We start from the raw sequence: 12,815 nt of genomic DNA, 5'->3' as shown, positions 1-12,815 counted from the left end.
GGGCAGGATTTACGCAGCCTTGGCCAGCCGCGTATGAAGACAAAGAGCGCGTGTGGACTTTACACGCGGGCAGGATTCACGCAGCCTGGGCCGGCCGCACTAGAAGACGAAGAGCGCGTGTGGATGTTACACGCGGGCAGGATTTACGCAGCCTTGGCCAGCCGCGTATGAAGACAAAGAGCGCGTGTGGACTTTACACGCGGGCAGGATTCACGCAGCCTGGGCCGGCCGCACTTGAAGACGAAGAGCGCGTGTGGATGTTACACGCGGGCAGGATTTACGCAGCCTTGGCCAGCCGCGTATGAAGACAAAGAGCGCGTGTGGATTTTACACGCGGGCAGGATTTACGCAGCCTGGGCCGGCCGCACTTGCAGACGAAGAGCGCGTGTGGAATAGCACGCGAAGGGATAGCTCCAGGAATCAGCGTGTGGCGGAACACACGCTATCGAAGGCCCAAAAGTAGCTGTAGGAATATACCAGGATGTAGATCAGAGGTTCAGCTACACGACGCCAATAGAGACGATCAGAAGCAGCGAGTGAAGTTTCTACGCTGCTTAAATACGTGATACCGTAGTTCACGTGACGAAGCAAAGTCACGTGAAGTTAGCGACGTGAAAAGTGTAAACGTCGTTTTCCCGGTAACGTATCGAATAGCCTCCATTTGGAGTAGAACGGTCTAGCTGTTCTACGAGCGTAGCGTCCAGCATGCATGACAAAGACTAACATACCTTTTTCTTTTATCACAGAAATTAAGAAAGGATACTTCCACCAAGTACTAGAGGCTTTTTAAGCATATATGGATGTAAAGTAAGTAAGGCGTAAGTATATTAGCAGTCATTTTGTACACATGCAAACCAACACGTCAAATCTATTGTAGCAATATGCTGCTGTGGCTGTAGGCTTGCCCTTGCATCTTGGTTGTGTAACCTACGACCTACACCTTACGACCAAGGAACAAAGAGTATAGTTCCTACCCACAACCATCGCTACATATCAAAACCATGGTCCTTGTAAATTAACTGCTTTTAAGTTAACTTTTGGGACCATCCTCTGCAGCCATGCAGCCAAGACGCTAGGATGTGTACACAACTACCGCATTACACCACACCCATATTCACTCATAACCCCGCTGCTTATGACTTCAGTCTTGGGTGCATGGCCTTTGGGCATGCAGGCAACCCTCTGGATCCAAGGCAGAAACACCCCAGCATATCGGAACCATTGTGCCTTGTAATTTCACTACGTACAAAGTTGGTTTTCGGAGCATGGCCTTTGGCCATGCTCCCAAAACGCTACGCCCTCCCCACAACCATCTTAATGATGTTGCATAGTACAAGTGTACCTATAGCTGTGATATGCTGCAGTAGTTTGTAGCCAGAGGCTACAGACGTGAGTGTGAGGCCATAGATTTATCAATGAATGGGTATACAGTATATAAAATCCATAGGTGCTTACAACTGCAGTGCGTATTACTTTGTTCAAATACTCTACATCCTGGCCACTACTACCACACCATATGAAATCCATTGGGGCATATAACAACACTACGTACAAATGTGCTTTTGGGGGCATGGCCTGTGGCCATGCACGCATGACTGCAGAACCTCCCCACAGCCACCTGAGTGATGTTCAATACTAGGGGTGTCTCTGTAGCTGTGAAATGCTGCAGTGGATGTGGGCAGGGCCTAAAATCTTAGGTGTATGTCCATACATTTCAATATATAGATGTGAAGTGGGTTATAGCTCCAGTGCAGCCTAGACTGTACACAATCCCCACAACCATCTGATCAATAATGAATATTACAGGTGTACCCATTGCTGTGACATGCTGCAGTGGCTGTGGCCAGGGCCTACAGTCTTGGAAGTATGGCGTCCAGCCTACGGCCATGCACCCAAGACTGTAGGCCCTGGCCACAATCACTGCAGCATATTACATCCATGGTTGCGTAAAAATCAGTAGCACACCCATAGAAGGAAACATTGTAAATGTAGCATGTACTGAATTTCTACCCAAAACTCTGGGAGCTGGCCACACCTGCCAGATACATAATCGATTGTGTGGGTGTGAAGTATAAATGTGATAAGCTGCAGTGGTTGTGGGCAGTGTGTACATGCTTGGGTGTATGGCATACAGCCTGCAACCATGCACCCAAAAGTATACATCTTGGCCACAAACACCGCACTAGATAAAACCAATGTTGGCTTGTAAGTGAAGAGGTTATAACTTTGTTGTTGGGTGCATGGCCTTTGGCCATGCACCCAAGAATGCAGGGACTCCCCACAACCACCTCAGTGATGTGTGGTAGTTGGGGTTTTTCTATAGGTGTGGTATCCTTCAGTGCTTCTGGCCACAGGCTGCACTCCTAGCTGTATGTCCATAGATATTACATGGGATAGGTGTCATGATCTCTGCTTCCAAAAGGTCAGGGTTTTCCCAACTCCCTTGGAAGCAGATCCATAACCCAGGTTCCGAGTGCCAACCAGTCCCAATTGGGACCTTTTGGACCCAGTCCTGGCGCCAGTGGCACCAGGCTCATATGCCCAGTCCCAGCGCTGGAAGCGCCGGGCTCATAATGCTTGGGTGGACTTACCTGCAGCAGACCATGCTGCTTACTTGCCTGCCAGTTGAGCCTCTGATCCTCTTCTGTTTGGAACTACTTTTCCTGTTGGGTGGGGCAGGAGCCACTCCCTAGGTTCAGAACACTGGAACTCTTCTGGAAAGCAGGAACTCTTTTCTTACCTAGGCGTGGCTGTGGAAGGAGACATCTAAGCACTACAGGAGGCTATTTAAACCACACCCGATGGATGAATCTTGCTTTGCGTTATTCTGCATCCTCTGCAGCAGAACGCTCATCGTGTCTTCTGCATCTGATCCTGGGCCTAAGGAAAAAGGCTTACCATCCTGAATCCAGTCTTCAGCAACACCTATAAAGACAAGAAAGAACAGGTTAGCATTACGGTCTTCAGTGACAGCTCTTCACTTACCTGGTCCATCGGCTGTCACCAACGCCTCGCGCTGCATTCCGACATCTGAAGGACAAAGGCTTACCTACTCTTCGTGCGCTCCGGAGGTCTTCACACTGCATTCCGGCATCTGAAAGACAAAAGCTTACCAACTCTTCGCACGCTCCGGAGGCCTTCGGCGCTGCATCCCGCATCTGAAAGACAAAACAAGGTGCGTTTAAAGACATTGGGGAACTTTAATACTCACGTGCCATTACTCCTTTCCACATCTAACCCAGTGGGTATTCCGGCACCCTGCAGCCGCTCCGAACTTATACCTGCAAAATAAAAAGACAGTTAGAGCGCATCATGAAGCAGGCAACAAACGCTTACTTACGTGCTTCCAGGCGCTTCTATTCATCACACGGGCTCCATCTTCAACTCACTTCAGCCCGTCATCCACCATCGCCGGAACCCTGCAAAACAAGAGACATCATTACTAAAGACTTTAAAGACATTAGAATTACTCGAAACTTACCGTTTGTGCAGTAAACGACGGACAGCAGTCCTCTGAAGTCAAGAGGCCTGCTCCCCTTATCCAGTGAAGAAACTGGTTACAGCACCCTGCCCCGAGGCAGATGGAGAGCACGGCGTTCACTTACCTAAGGTGAGAGCGTTAACCTTCGGTTTTCTACAGGAGAAGAGAAAGGGAAGAAGAGAGAGACATTCAATAACCCAGTTCACTAATCCCATATTTTCTATCTGCAGACATCTTACCCTTCGAATCAGACATACAGTGCACAGAGGTCCAGCCCAAAGAGCCAGCCGTGTGTTACACATCACCTTTGAAGATACGGTATACGCCCAGTCAAGACCGGCGCCTCTACGGGAATCAGGTGAGCGTTACAGAACGCAAAGCCTACCACAAAACTCCCGTCCAGGCGCTATGGAAACCTCGGATACCGACCAACTAGCCCTGTTACTTGGGGAACTAAGGGCAGAAGTGCATGCAGCCCGCCAGGAAACGAACGCTCTAAGAAGGGAACTGATTATTTCCAAGGAGCGAACAGATGATCTCGCTAGACAATTGCTACAGTCACAAGCCGGACAGACCCCGTTACCCGCATCTGGGGGAAATCTTCCTTCTACATCCTCCATGAATCCAGTGCAGATCAACCTACCTGGGAATGTACCTCTGGCTCCGCCCGAACGATTTTCTGGTGACCCAAAGAGGTTTGCAGTATTTATCAATCAGTGCCGGTTGCATTTCTTATGCCGGCCAGCAGCCTTTCCAACTGATCAAGCTAAAGTAGCTTTCGTGCTTTCGTACCTTAGTGGCAATGCGGCAGACTGGTCGATCCCTCTAGTAAATCAAGATGATCCGGTCCTCCATGATTTTCAAGATTTTCAGCTCAGTATGGAAAAACTGTTCGCAAGACATTCACAGGAGCAGGCCTTGGACAATGAGCTTCTTTCGTTGCGACAAGGTAATCAAGACCTTTTGGCTTATATTGCGTCTTTCAACAGACTGATAGTGGAAACTCAATGGCCTGAGGACAAAAGGATTACGCTGTTTTATAGAGGTCTACGTGGAGAGCTCAAAGATGTGTTAGCCCAAGTAGTGAATCCCCCACAAGATTGTTCGGACTATATAGACTTAGTCGTTCAAATAGATCACAGACTGCAGAACAGGAAGGCCGATCATTCCAAGTTTGATGCTCGAGTATTTTCCAAACCGCCAACTCCTTCCAAAGGAGTAGACTCGGGGGAACCCATGCAAATAGGGGGTCTGAAAGGTCCTCTAACACAAAAGGAGCGGGAAAGGAGAAAACAGTTGCAATTATGCCTCTATTGCGGAAACTCAGGGCACTTTCTTCGAGACTGTCCGGTGAAACCTGCCAAGAAGGCAGTAGGAGCTGCAGTTACCAAAGTTACAAACTCTGAGCAGGGAAACGACCTCGCCCGACAAGAATAGAGGTCCTCTTGCCGAGCGTGAAAACCAGTTCCGTGACCTCGCATTTCGTGATACCTATGGTCCTCATTAGCCCTGATAATCCGGATCGATTACATGCAATCGAAGCTTACGTCGACAGCGGTGCCATCGGCAATTATGTGGATCATGAAATGGTTTTGAGGATGAATCTAACTCTTTGTCCCAAGGCTGTAAAGGACGTCATTACTACGGTGGATGGTACGGAGATAGCCTCCGGGCCAGTAACGCATACCACTCAAGAAGTGACGCTAGTAAGTCAAGATGGACACCATGAGAAGATCGTGTTCGATGTGATCAAGGCCCCTCAGTTTCAGATTATTCTAGGAATACCTTGGTTAGAGAAACACAATCCTCTGATCGATTGGCGAGCAAGAACGGTCCAGTTTCCAGAATGTGTCTCTACTTGTCACCCTCCACCTGGTGTTGCACTGGCAGCAATTTCTTCAGAGACTCCCCAGTTACCTCCCGAATACCTAGAATACCAAGATGTTTTCCGGAAGGATCAGACTAACTCTCTACCTCCTCATAGGTCTTATGACTGCCAGATAGACCTGATACCTGGATCTACTCCTCCTTGTAGTAGAATGTATGCCCTCACCGAGCCTGAGAACCTTCACCTTCGACAATACCTGGATCAATACCTGGCAAATGGGTTTATTCGTCCTTCCAAGTCCCCTGCTTCTTCAGCTTTGTTCTTCGTTCCAAAAAAGGAAGGAGACCTTAGAACTTGTATAGATTATCGCTCCCTGAACCAGATCACCGTTAAGAATAGATATCCGTTACCTTTGATCCCTGAACTCCTGGACCAAGTCAGAAAAGCATGCATATATACAAAGCTGGATCTTAGAGGAGCTTACCACTTGGTACGAGTAAAAGAGGGCGATGAATGGAAGACGGCCTTCCGCACCAAGTATGGGCTATTTGAATATCAGGTCATGCCCTTTGGACTTTGCAATGCCCCTGCCGCCTTTCAATATTTTATGAACGATGTCCTCAGAGAGCTCAAGATGTGTGTGTTGTTGTTTACATTGACGACATCCTCATGTATTCTTCATCGGAATCTAAACATCGGAAACACGTGAAAATGGTCCTCGAAAGATTGCGTCAACACAAACTTTTCGCTAAGTTGGAAAAATGTGTTTTCAACGTGACTGAAGTTGAATTCTTGGGATTCATATTATCACCTGGCGGAGTGCGTATGGATTCAAAGAAGGTCGATGCAGTTCTCAAATGGCCATCATCATCCTCCGTAAAAGGTGTGCAAAGCATGTTAGGCTTCGCTAACTTTTACCGCAGGTTTATCCCCGAATTCTCCCGAATAGTCCAGCCCATCACTGCCTTGTTAAAGAAAAACAAACGTTTTGAATGGTCTACCGAGGCGGAACAAGCTTTCCAGGATTTGAAGACTAAATTTATCTCTGCACCAATCTTAAAACACCCTCGCCCCGAACTCCCCTACATCGTGGAAACTGATGCTTCAAGCCTTGCCATGGGGGCAGTTCTATCACAAAAGGACCCGGTAACCAATCAGTTGCATCCTGTGGCATTTTGGTCCCACAAATTCTCGCCTCCTGAAATCAATTACACGATTACTGACAAGGAACTTCTGGCTATCAAGTCTGCCTTTAAGGCTTGGCGGCATTATCTGCTGGGGGCCCGACACACCGTTACTGTGATTACGGATCACCGAAACCTGCAATATTTGAAAACCGCAAAAGCCCAATCCTCTAGACAACTCCGTTGGGCATTATTCTTTGCCGAGTTTGACTTCATAATTACCTATCGACCTGGTACAAAAAACGGTAAAGCTGATGCCCTTTCTCGGATGGGAGTGGAAGAACACTTGATCAACCCTAAACCTGTACCAATCATTCCCGAACAAAGAATTCTGGGTGTAATCGCCACACAATCCATAGAGGAAGTTAAGGATAAAGCCAGGCAACTTGTAACTCCAGCAGACATACAGAATTGGCATCTGCAGGGAAAGGACTTTGCAGTAAAGGACAACTTATTGTATTTCCAAGAACGATTATACCTACCCAGCACAGATTTACAGAAAAAAGTAATCTCTTGTTATCACGATTCTTTAATGGAAGGACATCCCGGTATAGCCAAGACCTCAGAAAAGATCAAGCGCTACTTCTGGTGGCCGTCTTGGAAAAAAGATATCAGAGACTTTATAATGTCCTGTGGAGTATGCGCCCAAAACAAGAGTCAAAAGGAAAGACCAGCAGGCCTCTTACGCCCTATTGACATCCCACCTCGCCCTTGGCATACGCTTTCTATGGACTTTATCACCGATCTACCTCCATGCTCCGGATACAATACGATTCTAGTAATCGTGGACTTATTCTCCAAGATGGCGCATTTCATTCCACTCAAAGGCTTGCCAACAGCAGCAACTCTGGCCCGAGAATTTCTCGAAAACATCGTCCGACTGCACGGTTTTCCTTTGGTTCTAATTTCGGATCGAGGTAGTCAATTTATTTCTCATTTTTGGCGAAGTTGCTGTCGGTCGGCTCAAATTGATGTGAGACTATCGACCAGTCACCACCCTCAGACCGATGGACAAACCGAGAGGACCAATCAAACTCTGGAACAGTATTTACGCTGCATGCTGCAACAAACTGAAAAAACTTGGAAAGACATCCTATGGATAGCCGAATATGCCTACAATAACTCTGTCCATTCGGGAACTGGGAAAACCCCGTTTTTTCTTTTGTACGGCAGTCACCCTCGAACCTCGGAGTTGGATCCCCTCCAAGATCTTGAAACACCAGCAGTAGACTACCTGCATTCTACAATCACCCAAGCCTTTAAGGAAGCTGTTTCTCACCTTCAAAGGGCTAAAGAACATTACAAGAAAGGAGCAGATCAACATCGGAAGGAAGCCCCTCAATATCAAGTAGGGGACCAAGTCTGGTTATCCACCAAATATCTACCTCTAAAAGGGCCACGCACATTCAACCCAAGATACCTTGGTCCCTATTCCATCACTACCATAGTAAACCCAGTAGCGGTCAAGTTGGACTTGCCCCCGCACATGAAGATACATCCGGTCTTCCACGTCTCTCTATTAAAACCCGTGCAACCTCAAACCCGACTAACTAAATCTCCAAAACCTATCATAGTTGATGGAGAACTCGAGTTTGAAGTCAAAAGCATTCTGGACTCCAAGATCTCCAAATCTAAACTATTTTACCTAATTGACTGGAAAGGCTACGGCCCCCAAGAGCGATCCTGGGAACCTGCTGAATATGTCCACGCTCCTCGCCTAATCAAAAGATTTCACCGAACATTTCCTGACAAGCCAAAACCCCCGGAGAAGCCCGGTTTGGGACGGGCCTTGAGGGGGGTACTGTCATGATCTCTGCTTCCAAAAGGTCAGGGTTTTCCCAACTCCCTTGGAAGCAGATCCATAACCCAGGTTCCGAGTGCCAACCAGTCCCAATTGGGACCTTTTGGACCCAGTCCTGGCGCCAGTGGCACCAGGCTCATAAATATGCCCAGTCCCAGCGCTGGAAGCGCCGGGCTCATAATGCTTGGGTGGACTTACCTGCAGCAGACCATGCTGCTTACTTGCCTGCCAGTTGAGCCTCTGATCCTCTTCTGTTTGGAACTACTTTTCCTGTTGGGTGGGGCAGGAGCCACTCGCTAGGTTCAGAACACTGGAACTCTTCTGGAAAGCAGGAACTCTTTTCTTACCTAGGCGTGGCTGTGGAAGGAGACCCCTAAGCACTACAGGAGGCTATTTAAACCACACCCGATGGATGAATCTTGCTTTGTGTTATTCTGCATCCTCTGCAGCAGAACGCTCATCGTGTCTTCTGCATCTGATCGTGGGCCTAAGGAAAAAGGCTTACCATCCTGAATCCAGTCTTCAGCAACACCTATAAAGACAAGAAAGAACAGGTTAGCATTACGGTCTTCAGTGACAGCTCTTCACTTACCTGGTCCATCGGCTGTCACCAACGCCTCGCGCTGCATTCCGACATCTGAAGGACAAAGGCTTACCTACTCTTCGTGCGCTCCGGAGGTCTTCACACTGCATTCCGGCATCTGAAAGACAAAAGCTTACCAACTCTTCGCACGCTCCGGAGGCCTTCGGCGCTGCATCCCGTATCTGAAAGACAAAACAAGGTGCGTTTAAAGACATTGGGGAACTTTAATACTCACGTGCCATTACTCCTTTCCACATCTAACCCAGTGGGTATTCCGGCACCCTGCAGCCGCTCCGAACTTATACCTGCAAAATAAAAAGACAGTTAGAGCGCATCGTGAAGCAGGCAACAAACGCTTACTTACGTGCTTCCAGGCGCTTCTATTCATCACACGGGCTCCATCTTCAACTCACTTCAGCCCGTCATCCACCATCGCCGGAACCCTGCAAAACAAGAGACATCATTACTAAAGACTTTAAAGACATTAGAATCACTCGAAACTTACCGTTCGTGCAGTAAACGACGGACAGCAGTCCTCTGAAGTCAAGAGGCCTGCTCCCCTTATCCAGTGAAGAAACTGGTTACAGCACCCTGCCCCGAGGCAGATGGAGAGCACGGCGTTCACTTACCTAAGGTGAGAGCGTTAACCTTCGGTTTTCTACAGGAGAAGAGAAAGGGAAGAAGAGAGAGACATTCAATAACCCAGTTCACTAATCCCATATTTTCTATCTGCAGACATCTTACCCTTCGAATCAGACATACAGTGCACAGAGGTCCAGCCCAAAGAGCCAGCCGTGTGTTACACATCACCTTTGAAGATACGGTATACGCCCAGTCAAGACCGGCGCCTCTACGGGAATCAGGTGAGCGTTACAATAGGTGTGCAGTGGCTTGGACGTCCAGTGCTTATAACTTTGTTCTTGGGTGCATGGCCATTGGCCTGTCAAAGAAACCTTCACCGGACTAGCCGAGAGGCGACTCTCCTCGAAGGAAGAAGGTTAAAATGTCCAGATCGGCTCCCACCACACCTCATCGTCGTTGAGGAAATTGAAAAAGAGGCACCACAGGTCGCCTTCTTCGACTTCGTCGTCACACCTCCCCTGAGAGGGTATCTTGTCCCACATAGGCCTCCACTCCTGCCGAATGGGAAGCATTTAGATCAGAAATGCTAAAAATATTTGGGATGCAAAAAGCCTGAAGCTATGTTCCTACTGAGCCTTCTAAAGCCAGTAATGAAAGGGCTTGAGCCAAATCCTGTGCGCACTGGAGTCCGGGATGAAGGCCAGATCCTCATCGAGAGCCATCCTTCCAGCCGTAAGTCGAAGCATAAGTCGAGGTCGTCGACGCCAGCTGTGCCCTCAACACCGGCGGCACCATCAACACCAGCTGCACAATCGACACTAGCTGTGCCATCAACGCCACTGCGCCATCCACACCTATGGCACCTTCGACACCATTGAAACCTTCAAAGCCGAATTCAACTTCAGTAAAAGTTTCTCGACTCCTAAAGCGGCAAGTTTGAAATTTCTGAAACCTGAAATGCTCCTTCTGGATAAAACATATATTCCTGGGGGCGTGGCTAGGCAGCACGCCATGCCGTCGTGTTTGCCGTGAGCTCCGCAGTAAGGTGCCCAAACTATGCGAAATTGACGTGCTGAGACGAGACTCTTCACCCGATATGCGTCCCATGGGTTGCCGGATATACACAGCGTCTGCTGAGTGACAAATGCAGAGCTACTTGCCCCTGCACCTGATGTTTTAGCCCAGAGTATGTGGTGCGGCTCTGGGGAGAAAATGGCGGCGTGCGCCAATATGAACGAACTGGAGCCCTGACTCGGCTGGCGAGTTACACGGCTGCCCGAACAGCGAGGAGGAAGCTAACACCTCCTGACGCGGCTCCTTGAAGGGATGTGTGGCGGGGACTCTCCAACGGGTGGGTCGGGCAGAGTGTGCGACCGATCTGCAGGCTGAACTGAGCGCCTCTGGGGAGAACAGACTTGCACCCCCGGGCTCCACGCGCTGGTGAGCGGAGCTCCGTTGGACCAGCTTGACTTCACCGCTCCCTCTCACGGGCTGGTGGAGAGGGGACCCTCAGTGAGAGCGGACCGCCTGCATCGTGAGCGCTGGAGGACTGGAACGCCTACGGAGGACACGCTCCACACCGCGGCACCCCCATCACCGGCCGCTCGGCACCCGCTGCGTGCCTCATTTCGGACGGCCTCTCTGTTGCGGGGCCCGCTGCGGGCTCAGTGGGCGACCCTCTATACACCGCGGAGTCGGCGGATGGGGCTCCATGCCCCCGGTCATTGCGGTCCACAGGCAGCCCTGAATATTATGGTGTATGTGAGCTCTAAGTGGAAGGTGGGTGCCTGCTGGGTGTTGATGGAGGGATGGGCCTCAGTGCCTGAAGTTTGCATGTGGCAGACATAGGAACCCTGGAGAAATGAAACCCCCCACTGCCCCAAGTTTACTGAGCTAGGGGAACACCCTCAACTCCACTGGGCCAGATTGACTCCACCGCTCCCTCTCACAGGCTGGAGGAGAGGGGACCCTGAGTGGGAGCGGACCGCCTGCATCGTGAGCGCTGGAGGTCTGAAACGCTTGCGGGGGACACACTCCACACCGCGGCCCCTCTGTCACCGGCCGCTCGGCGTCTGCTGTGTGCCTCATTTTGGACTGCCTCCCTGCTGTTGGGCCCACGGCGGGCTCGGTGAGCGACCCTCTTCATTACGCGGAGACAGCAAATGGAGCTTCTTGCCTCCGGTCATTCCGATCCAGATGCAGCCATGAATATTATGGATGTATGTGAGTTGTGAACGGAAGGTGGGTGTCTACATACCACTGGGGGGCCCGTTGGGAGGGTCTCTGTGTCCTTCAGCTGGGTGTTTATGGAGGGATGGGCCCAGTGGCTGAAGTGTCCTCTAGGCAGGCGCACGAACCCTGGAGAAAAGAGACCCCCCACTACCCCAAGTGATCTGAGCTAGGGGAACACACTTAATACTCGCTGAATGCCTGGTGGGATCCCCCGACTTCTTCCTGCAAGCTCAAACATAGTCACAGCTGACATCCACCCGGCCCCGTCATTGTCGCAACATTCAGACATGGCCTTCTCCAAAAGTGACTTTCAGGAGATGTTAAAGACCCTCAAACAAGACATTACCCAGGAAATCAAAGCAGAAATTAAAACCTCAAAAGACTCCCTAGCTCGGTCACTGGCGGATCTGACGGCACACCTTGGGGGCCTTGAGACCAGGGTCAATGAGCTGGAAAATTTAGCCTGTGAACAGATGCACGATGGCGAAGTTGTCACGCAAAGGGTGAGGGTCATCGAAGAACAGCTTGAGGACATCTGGGCAAAACAGGCAGACCTTGAAAACAGGTCAAGGAGGAATAACGCGCACCTTCGTGGCATCCCCCGGCAAATCTCGGATCAAGATCTTCCTGAATACGTGGAAACACTATTTAAATCCCTCCTCGATCTCCAACCCTCTGAAGTGCTGGCATTGCCAGGACCCATCGGATATACTCCTCAGTCCAGCTAAGAAGAAATCTGCTGCCGGATGTTCTTTCCCGGGTGCATTTCTTCCACCAGAAAGAAGAAATCATGTTGGCAGCTAGAAAATCGGCCTCAGTACAATTCCGGGGATCAACAATACAGCTCTTCCAAGATCTTTCCCCATACACCCTTGCAAATTGAAGACAGCTACAGAGGGTGACCGCCTGGCTACAAGCTAAAAAAATTTGATACCGCTGGGGATTCCCATGTAAACTAATCTTTGACCTTCACAATCAGCACTACATAATCTCTTCGGAAGACGAGGCAAGCGGGCTAATGTCTGAACCAAACCTCGTAGACGCCCCGGGGCCTCGCACACAGGACTCGGCGGACTCAACTTTCAGTCCTACGCCAAAGGACAGGCGGAGAGAGCCCCGGGTTG

General features: G+C 49.9%; 1 protein-coding gene across 6 annotated transcripts in view; it reads right to left on the bottom strand.

The window, feature by feature from the left end:
* The window catches only part of PELI3 (pellino E3 ubiquitin protein ligase family member 3), a 418,904-nt gene that overhangs the window by 171,371 nt on the left and 234,718 nt on the right, over positions 1–12,815 (bottom strand). The gene's annotated exons all lie outside the window — the stretch shown is intronic.

This window comes from Ambystoma mexicanum, chromosome 2p (genome assembly GCF_040938575.1).
Source record: "Ambystoma mexicanum isolate Mex_15411 chromosome 2p, UKY_AmexF1_1, whole genome shotgun sequence".
Taxonomy (NCBI): Eukaryota; Metazoa; Chordata; class Amphibia; order Caudata; family Ambystomatidae; genus Ambystoma; species Ambystoma mexicanum.
The sequence above is the reverse complement of the archived record's forward strand: the minus strand, read 5'-3'. Positions and strand labels throughout refer to the sequence as shown.